This window comes from Nicotiana tabacum, chromosome 4, assembly GCF_000715075.1.
Source record: "Nicotiana tabacum cultivar K326 chromosome 4, ASM71507v2, whole genome shotgun sequence".
In the NCBI taxonomy this organism is placed as follows: domain Eukaryota; kingdom Viridiplantae; phylum Streptophyta; class Magnoliopsida; order Solanales; family Solanaceae; genus Nicotiana; species Nicotiana tabacum.
The window spans coordinates 112881542-112892636 of NC_134083.1; the positions used below are offsets into that span (position 1 = coordinate 112881542).

The 11095-nt window shown below is 38.3% G+C and overlaps 1 non-coding gene across 1 annotated transcript; it reads left to right on the forward strand.

Moving 5' to 3' along the window:
• On the forward strand, positions 1–106 carry LOC142180414 (small nucleolar RNA R71). Its single transcript, XR_012709039.1, has one exon. It is a non-coding gene; the product is annotated as a small nucleolar RNA R71 (small nucleolar RNA).
• Positions 107–11095: the final 10989 nt, after the last annotated feature.

Genomic DNA, 11095 nt, shown 5'->3' on the forward strand with positions numbered 1-11095 from the left:
TAACCATGGTGTGGGCAGTCTTTGAGTAGCTTCATAAATTTTTCCAAGCTTGACAAAATGTTTCTCCTTACTTTTGTTGGAATCCACAAATTTGGCTCCTTATTGATTTTGTCTTCTGAGAGGGGAAGAATTTAATCAAGATGTTTTGTGCCAAATCATCACAGGTTTTAATTGAATTTGTAAGCTCCTTTTGTAACCACTTCGTTGCTTCCCCCAAATAGTGAAAAAGGAAATAATATTAGCATGACATAATCCAAAGAGACATTCGATAAAATTGTAGGTATCTTTGATCTCCAAAATGTTTTGGATATGCCTATACGGATCCTCATGTAGCAGGGCACATATTTACATTGGGATTGTATCAGCTGCACCATGTATTGTTTTAGCTCAAAACGACCGGTGATGATCGGCTTGACGATGGCTTGCGTCATATTGGCAAGGTTATGCCTTGAAGCTACTATCACTGGTAGTTCTTGATTTTCTGCCATTTCTACAGGTTGTGGAAGTTCAATAACTTCTTGATGATTCTCGTTTTCCTTAACCTGTGTTGTCGCTTTTGCTGCTTCTTCAGCCTCTTTGGCTTCTTTAACTGCTTTCTTATTTTTGTGAAAGAGCCTCTCAGGTTCGTTCTCAAAAGGTTCAAGTTTATCTTTACCCTTATCCTTCTTCCCTGACATTAAATCCACAGGTACCTGAGATAGATCAGGTAAATGAGACACGTGAAAACTTGAACATAAAACTTATAGAAATATTATTAAACAATCAATAGTTAAGTCCTCGAAAATCGCGTCAAAAACTTATTGGTTCCCCAGGTACATGCAAATATACATGGCTGTCAATTAATAAAGTGTCTCGATAGTCAGATGTCGAACCCACAAAAACATAAAATAATTATTAACTAAACTAATAAAAATTAATTAATTTGTCCAAGGTAATCAGAAGTGATGATTTTTCTACTAAGACTGCTATTGCAAAACAATTTAAAGAAGTAATTACCTAACGAACAAGAGCGCAGGAATTTGTGATCTAATTTTAGAGGAGGTGAAGATTCTAAGGTTGTGGTCGATTTATCAGTCGTGTTGAGTTTGTAATTACACCTATGAATCCAAATTATCTACGGTTGCTAGCTAACCAGATTGTTTATATGAACAGCATGTTCCCGCAGTACTATCCGTCTATCATCAATATATCAATCATATATTCCTTTGGTATTGAATCTATCATGAACGAATTTAATATGACTTTCAACTAAACAAGACTATTAGGTATATTCCTATCCTAACCACAAAATCCTTTTCTAAGTCACGGTTTAAGAAACAAGCTCTCTCTAATTATACTGTAATATAGACATGGCTTTGCCAAGCATAGCCGTGATAGTAAATAGACCTTAACTGCTGACTAAACAATTAAGCAATTATGCACAAAATTAGAAAAATAACCAAAGATGATAATTTGTACTCCCCCTGTTTCAATTTATGTGAATCTATTTCCTTTTCAGTCTGTACGAAAAAGAATGACCTCTTTTCATATTTAGAAAATATTTATCCTTATGCAATGATTTATAGCCACATAAAATATGTGTCTCATTTTACACAACAAGTTGAAAAGTCTTCTCTTTTCTCTTAAACTTCATTCCCAGTCAATAAGTTCACATAAATTGAAACGGAGGGAGTATTAACAAGGAATATAATCAACAAACTTCAATATTTATATCATTTGCAACCCCAAAAAATAGAGTACTTAGGCACTCATATTAGTAGCAACAATCACACTAGTGGTTTGCATAAATAAATTACAACAAAAAACAAATGAAGGAATGAAGAACTCGCTAATTTTCGCCTCCAAAGTTCCTTCATACGGTGTTCTTGTCTTCAAATAATGTCCAACTCTCAAAAAGTAGGTTTAGAAACTCTTTTATACAATTTGGGGACGTGTAGTACCGAAATAACCCTCTCCAAGTCGAAATAGGAGAGTCCCGAGGTTGGGCGCCACAGGTGACACGAGGCACCAAGCTGGACACTAAAGAATTTGTGTTGCTGCCTTTGCCGTTTTGGGGGGCGCCACCCCCCAAATTTCCTGAACTTTGTGCTTATCTATCTTTGGAATTTTGGGAGGGACCTTGTGCCCTTCAGGACGCCAAACTCATACTCTATCAAAATTCTTTCTTTTTGGATTTAACTCGCACATATTCTTCTAAAATCACTTCCAATTGACTCCTACATATATAAAACTAAAATTAGGCTTGATTCGTCCCATAACACATCACAATTAGCAATAATAGGGCAAAAATGTATGGCACATAACATACAAAAAATATAAATTTTTAGCCAAACATCATTACTCTTAGCCCTTCTTGCACAATAATTTTAAGATGTATGCGGAACAATGCACATGTAATATTTGACCCATCAACAATACATCTCTCTTACAATGTTTGTCATCAACCAGAATTTTCATCGTAACATTATTTGTGCTAGAATTATCAATTATAATTCTTGATATTCTTCTTTCAATATTTAACTCTAACAAGTTATTAAGCAACGCACTACACAAAAATATCCTTAGTATGTGGAGCAGAAACATAAATAAATCTCAAAATATGGCTCGGAAGCCTCCATGAATCACAACAAAATGTATCGTAATAGCCATGAATCCTTTTTCGGCATTGTCTGAAGATCACATATCAGTTGTTATTGCGATTTTACTAGTTATTTTTTTCAACAACTTAGAATTATTTGATTTCAAATTGTCAAAATTCTTCAAATTATCATTCTTGATTGTGTTCCTAGATACTATTTTAAACAACAGCCGGAGACTAGCAACAAACTTCATCAATCTTACATGATTAACAATGGACAATGGGTACTCATGCAAAATGATGGCATAAATAATTTCTTTACGTAAACCATCTTGATCAAAATAATATTGTTGGCTACCATCATCACCCCCAAACCAATCTTATTTTGTAAGTTATTTGGCTTCTTGCGACATTTACGAAAATGCTCTAACATAGACAGTGTCCTATATTTTCTTGTTGATTTTATATGAGTATTACAATATTTACAAATACCAAATCGAACACCATCTATCACCACTAATTTAAAATGTCTCCATGTTGTAGAAATAAGTTTTCTTTTTCCAGTTTCATACATAACTTCAGTATTAACTTTATCAGATTTCATAAGACTTTGGCTCTCATTCTCAATAGGAACAATATTAAAAGATGAACCTGTTACAATCCATGTTTAAACCTTCATTCTTGACTTTCCTTCTAGCCAATACATCCCTTTCTTGACTCAAAAGAATGAATTCATATCATCTTCCATTCATTCCAAGATAGTATCTTTCCATCCTTGCATCATATTCAAGTTCCTTATTATAAAACCAAGGATCCCCGAATACTATATGAAATCCATGTAAACAGTAGACGTCACACCACACATATTCTTCATAATCTCCATGGGAAATAAAAACTCAATCCACATCAACAATCCATACTTCATCCTTATAGTTAGGCGCCACATTATTTCTATAACGAATTCTCAACCTTTCTACCAAAGTAAGACTAATGAAATTGGTATCACTTCCATTTACTAGTAAAGTGTAGCCTTTATGTCCATCAACACTTACAATGAATTTGCTCCAACACTTTTCTAGCCCATAATTATCATTGTAATGTCCATGAGAAGCCCTACTAGTAGTGAGTTTACTAGATTGACTCCTTCTATCTGAACCACCAAAAAAACCATCCAAACTTCCCTTGTAACTCCTTGTACCTGTGGAAGACATATTTTGTCACGTCCCGACCTCGGGGAGCACGATCGGCGCTCAACCGAGATAACGCGGCCGAGCAAGTCTGCTAGATACCTTCTACCCAATCTTGCCCATTAACAATATAAGAATCAGTACAAGTGATAGACATGAGAAGATTCAAGTGTTCCACATTCTATTTCCATTACTCAAAGGATATTCATTTACGATTTTCAAAATATTACAAGTTTATAGATATGATGAAAAACAGGTTTGCCAAATACCAACACTTCTAGTTCTATTTCCAACATCAGACACCACCCACAACCTGTCTACAGAGCCTCTAAATAGAACAGAAGTGAAGAATGGAAGTGCCAGCGATAAGGCCCCGGCTATATCTCAAAACACAATATACAACGTCAAATGACATAAAGCCCAGAACAAAGTAGGACTCACCAAAACCTGTTGAATAGGGAGTAACTGTTATCGAGGATCAATATCGCCCGCTGATGAACCACCTGCATCCATTGAAGATGCAACACCCCCGACAAAAGGGACATTAGTACATGTAGAATAGTACTAGTATGTAAAGTTAAATGTCTCCTTTCGAAATAGAACGCCAATATAAGAAGGGGGAAAAACTATGGAAACGACAAGTAACAATCAACAATATCCAGATGCTAAGTTTAAAATATAACAATTATTAAAATACAGATATAATATATATATTTTTGGTTGAGAGATCAGTAGTACCGATATAGAAATACTACAGTGTATTTTGCACGGAGTCCGATCATGCCCCGATCGGCTAGGCCGTCTCACCCGAAGACATCAACCACAATCATAATTACTATCACAAACTCTAATCATTATCTCAATCGCAATCTCAATCACAATTTCAATTACAATTTTCAGCACAATCACCACCATGGCGTCCGATCACAACCCGACCGGCTAGGTCGTCTCACTACAATGTCGCGTGGATCGACATCACCCTTTTCTAGTAATCATCTCATCCCAATAAAGTGAAATATTCTCATCATAACAATCTCAGCACAAATAAGGGGAACAATCACAATGCACCCTACACCGGCACGTGTAGTTTCGGGGTTAGGTTATTCCTACCTACTCTTTCTCGGTGACTAACGATACTCCCAAAAACATTTTGTTTTGCAAATAAGGGAAACAGAAGTACAAATATATTTTATATTCACCTCATTATCGTTCACACTATATATATAAATATCTTCATTAGTACTTTCAACTATTCACAACATCGTTATTTCCTTGGCTCTCTTGGCCATACTTATGATTCTTCATTCATGGCATGGTGGCCGTATATCATATTTCACACTTTCATTTCTTTACTTTCAAGGATCATCATCACAAACATCAACATATCAAATATTCTGAAAATCATAACTTCAAGTTCATTAGTAATGGAAACTTTAAACACAATAGGTTTCTTCCCAAAGAATGGGGCAAACTGACCAATAGTAGGAACACACGTTAAAATCATAAACGAGCAATGCACCATTTATTTTTGAAATAATTTTCACAAAAGGGCAGTGAACAATTTCAACTCATGAATATGTAAAGGCTTAAAACACATTGGAAATACTTACGAAGCATAACAATAATTAAAACAACCACATTGGGGCAAGACTTGAGGACATAAGCTTTTAGGCAAATCTATTTTCGAAGTCAATTTGGAACAATTGAATCAAGGCTCATTTCATAACCTTTCTCACATCATATCATTTCATTGGCACCATCGGCCACAAGTATAATTTTCATTCTTGGTACGTTGGCCACACTTTATATCTCCAACTCAATTCTTTCACTTTCAAGCATCTTTATAGATTATTAATAACAAGGCATTTCAAATCAAGATTTTAGGTACACATATGAGCAATAGGAGTTTTAGACGCATGGAGTATTCTTTCCAAGTTAAGCATAATGGACTTTCATTTGAAACACGACTCAAAGCCATAACATTTTAATACACATATCATTCTTGAACACATTCCCGAAGGATAACATAATGTGATAGGAACATTCGGAACACATTTTGAATACATAATTCTCGACACTTTGCTTACTCTGGACAATCGAATTTATTGGGAACAACTCGGAACATGGGAATAAGGAACTTGAGCCAACCATACTGGAAACTTACGAGAACATCATAGAATTCAATTCCAAGAGAGAAGTTTAGCCATCATACCTTTCTTGAGCTTTCCTTAAGTTACTACAATGTCCCAACACTCCTAGCAATAACAATCTATAGGAAGATAGCAAAAATCGGATAATAATTAGAAGGATTCCCATGGTGTAACTCTCTTAGGAATTTTGTCAAACACCTAATATGCAAAATAGACTACAAAGCTCTACAATGGAACTCCCTTCCTCCCTCAACCAATTTCAACAAGAAACTAACCAAAATGGTTCATTAACCCAACATACTACAACCTATTGTCACATGCATGGCCTATTTCCAACCCCACAATATACTTGGACTCATAACCTCTTGCATGAAAGCTTAGGAGTAGGACTTGCCCGGAAAGATGATAATCTATTGATTGGCTTCCTTGGTTCTTAAAGATTGGTACAAGAATATGTGATTAGAATTCTAGATTTCCTCCTTCTTTCTCTAAAATACTCTTACCTCTCTCTAAAATCATCAGACATTCGCTTCAAAATGAGCCCCTAAGGCTATTTCTCAAAATGGGGTCGGGTTATAATAATAGAAAAATGGACCCTCCGAACTCAGGTCTGCGGTCGCAGAATGGACCGCAGAACAGATATGTGGCCTGCAAAATGGACTGCAAAAATTATGCCAAGAACTGGGTAGGTCTGGACCGGTCTGCGACAAGTCTGCCGTCCGCAAACCACTTATGTGGCCGCTGAGTGGACTGTAGAATCACTCTCCAGAATTCTTCATGCCAAATCTGCGACGGATGTGAGGACCGCGAAATAACTATGCGATTGCATAATGGTCCGTAGAACAACCTTCAAAATTCAACAAATTCTCTGCTCAACTCCACGATGATTATGCGGCCCGCGAAATGGTTCTGCGGTCGCGAAACTGATTGCATAATTGCCTTCTTCAGCAGAGATTTCCATCAACTCCTCAGTGCATTCATCTAACCAAAACCTCGGCACCACAAAACGTTAAATTCCTTGGCAAAATTTACGGGGACTTACATATTTAAGACAAGAAAAATGGTTAGTATAAAGTAAGGACCTTACTAGTCACTTCCTCACGTGTATCACTCGATGTTGATGTCACTCAAGTTCACTCATTTATATACTCAAGGTCGTAGGTATTCAATACCTTCACTCAAATGTTCTCACCACTCAAGCCTTTTACCGCTCTATTGTATTTGCTAAAGTTGCTTCCGAACTCCACAATAGTATCTGTCACGACCCAAAATTTCCTACCGACGGGACCGTGATAGCGCCTAACATTTCACTTGCCAGGCAAGCCAACGTTAGAGAATGATTAAACCAATTCCTTATTTTCATTCATTAAGTAACAATAATTAACTAAAATAAAATATAATAAGTGCGGAATATCATAAAAACTTTATTAATTACTACCACCCGGATCTGGAGTCACAATTCACGAGCATTCTAAAATTTACTACAAGTAATAGTCTAAAAGAAATACAACTGTCTGAATAAAAGAAATAGTAGAACAGAAATGATAGACGAGGACTTCAAGGTCTGTGGACGCCGACAGATCTATCTTGAGTCTCCGGACAGCGGACCAATAGCAAAATCTCAATCAACAAAAGCCGGTTTCAAAATCTGCATAGAAAGTGCAGAGTGCAGCATCAGTACAACCAACCCCATGTACTGGTAAGTATCGAGCCTAACCTCGATGAAGTAGTGACGAGGCTAAGGCAAGGCACCTACAATCAACATGTACAATTTAACAGTGTATACGCAAATAACAGGAATGAAGAACTAAATAGGAAATATCGAGAGGGGAAAACATACTGAGGGGAATACCAGATAAAGAACTACAACAGAATGATCACCGGAGCAGTCAATATACCATGAATCAACAGGAATAGTGAATACAGTAAAGAAAAATGCACGGCATCACCCTTCGTGCTTTTACTCTCAATCTCACCATAAAATTAATAGAAATGGCATGGCATCACCCTTCGTACTTTTACTCTCATATCATGGCACGACATCACCCTTCGTGCATTAACACTCACAATATGGCACGACATCACCCTTCATGCATTAACACTCACAATATGGCACGGCATCACCCTTCGTGCATTAATACTCACAATATGGCACGGCATCACCCTACGTGCATTAACACTCTCCCTTACCATAATGCAATGCATAAATAGCAACAGGGAGATAGAATAACAAGTACAAATCGTACTTCAACAATTGGTTCCATAATATCAATCTCAACTTGAAATAAAAACTGAATTATCACTCGAAAATCCGTAAACATAATAGGAACGATAATTTGGATAACACTAGTATAACACGTAGCAATTTGGCATAGGAATGAGACAATGTCAGAAAATAGAGAAACATGGAAAAACAGGTAAATTAGCGGCGCAAAGGTACTTGTCACCTCACATATACGCCGCTCACAAGAATTTCACTTAGCAATTAATCTAAGGTTCCTAATTCCCTCAAGTCAGGATTAGACACAACACTTACCTCACTCCGAAGGCCACTTATTCCTCAATCACAGCCTTTCCTTTGGAATTCACCTCCAAACCACTCGTATCTATTCAAAAATGACTCAATAATATCAAATATTGCTAAAGGAATCAATTATATTTCATAAATTAAATTTCCCAAATTTTCCTCCAAAAAGTAGAAAAATCAACCCCGAGCCCGCTTGGTCAAAACCCGAGGTTCGGACCAAAATCCTTTTTACCCATTCACCCCCGAGCCCGAATATGTAATTAGTTTTGGAATACGACCTCAAATTGAGGTCTAAATCCCCAAATTCCCGAAATCCCTATTTTGTACCCTAACCCCTAATTCTACCATAAAAACTCTAGATTTTTGGTTGATAATTCAAGGAATGTAATGGGTAATTGAAAGAAAATGGTTTAGAATCACTTATCAACACTTTGGGGGAAGAAAATGACTCTTGCAAATCGCCTCTACCCGTTTGGATCTTGAAAAATGTTGAAGAAATGGCTTAAACCCATGTTTGATTCTGTTTTATGCACTGGGCGACAGTGTGCATCGCGTTCGCGAGGCCACTATCGCGTTCGCGAAGGGTACTGGCTGCCAAGCTTTCGCGTTCGCGAGATGTTGCTTGCATTCGTGATGGTTGCGCTCCCCTGGCCTTCGCGTTCGTGAGACGTTGCTCGTGTTCGCGATGAAAGAACGACCAACCCTCCCCCAGGTCCCCATGTTCTTCGCGTTCGCGATGAGCAGGTCACGTTCGTGAAGGGTAAATCCCCCATCACTTCGAGTTCACGGCCAGGCCTTTGCGTTCGCGAAGAAGGATTCTCAGCCTCACCGAATTACTCTTCGCGTTCGCGAGAGTACCTTCGCGAAAGCGAAGAAGGACATGCCATAACACAGATTCTGCAGAAAAACCAGATTTCCAAAGAAACCTCCCGTGGCCTATCCAAAACTCACCCGAGCCCTCGGGGCTCCAAACCAAACATGCACACAAGTCTAAAAATATCATACGAATTTGCTCGTACGATCAAATCGCCAATATAACACCTAGAACTCTAAATTTAGCACCAATTCAAATGAAATTCTCAAGAACACTTTAAAATCCATAACTTCTCAATTGGACGTCCGAATCACGTCAAATCAACTTCTTTCTCACCAAATTTCACATACATGTCTTAAATATCGTAATGAACCTGTATCGGGCTCCGGGACCAAAATACGGACCCGATACTAACAATGCCAAATATCGATCTATTCTTAAAAACAAATAATTTCCAAACTTTTAATTCTCATCAAAAATTTATAACTCAAGCTAGGGAACTTCAAATTCGATTCCGGGCATACGTCCAGGTCCCACAATTCGATACGGACCCTTAAAAATAAATAATTTCCAAACTTTTAATTCTCATCAAAAATTCATAACTCAAGCTAGGAAACATCAAATTCGATTCCGGGCATACGTCTAGGTCCCATAATTCGATACGGACCCACCGGGACCGTCAAAGCATAGATCTGGGCCCGTTTACCAAATATGTTTCCCAAAGTCAACTAAAATTAACTTTTAAGGCAAATTGTTTTTATTTTCATTAGTTTTTAACATAAAAGCTTTTCGAAAACCTGCCCGGACTGTGCACGCAAATCGAGGAGGGTAAAAATGAGATTTTTAAGGCTTAAGAGCGCCGATTCGAGTTCTAAAACATAAGATGACCTTTTGGGTCATCACATTCTCCACCTCTAAAACAACCGTTCGTCCTGGAACGGACATAGGAAAATACCTGGGCTGGTGAAAAGGTGGGGATATCTACTCCGTATATCGAACTCGGACTCCCAAGTAGCTGCTTCAATAGGCTGACCTCTCCACTGCACTCGAACTGAAGGGTAACTCTTTGACCTCAACTGACAAACCTGCCGGTCTAGAATGGCCACCGATTCCTCCTCGTAAGTCAAATCCCTGTCCAATTGGACAGAGCTGAAATCTAACACGTGGGACGGGTCACTATGATATTTTCGGAGCATAGACACATGGAATACCGGATCAACTGAGGATAGCCCTGGAGGCCACGAAAGTCGATAAGCTACCTCCCCCACTCTCTCGAGGATCTCAAATGGCCCGATATACCTAGGGCTCAACTTGCCCTTCTTCCCAAATCTCATAACACTCTTCATGGGCGATACCCGAAGCAATATTCTTTCTCCAACCATAAATGCAATATCACGAACTTTACGGTCAGCATGACTCTTTTGTCTGGACTGAGCTGTACGAAGTCAATCCTGTATAATCTTGACCTTGTCCAAGACCTCCTGAACTAAATCTGTACCCAATAACCGAGCCTCCCCCGACTCGAACCACCCAACTGGTGACCTACACCGTCTACCATATAATGCCTCATAGGGAGCCATCTGAATGCTCGACTGGTAGCTGTTATTGTAGGCAAACTCCGCTAACAGCAAAAACTGATTCCAAGAACCTCCAAAGTCAATAACACAGGCGCAGATCATATCCTCCAAGATCTGAATAGTACGCTCGGACTGCCCGTCTGTCTGAGGATGAAATGTTGTGCTCAACTCAACTCGCGTACCCAACTCATGTTGAACTGCCCTCTAAAAGTGGAAGGTAAACTGCGTACCTTGATCAGAAATGATAGACACGGGCACACCA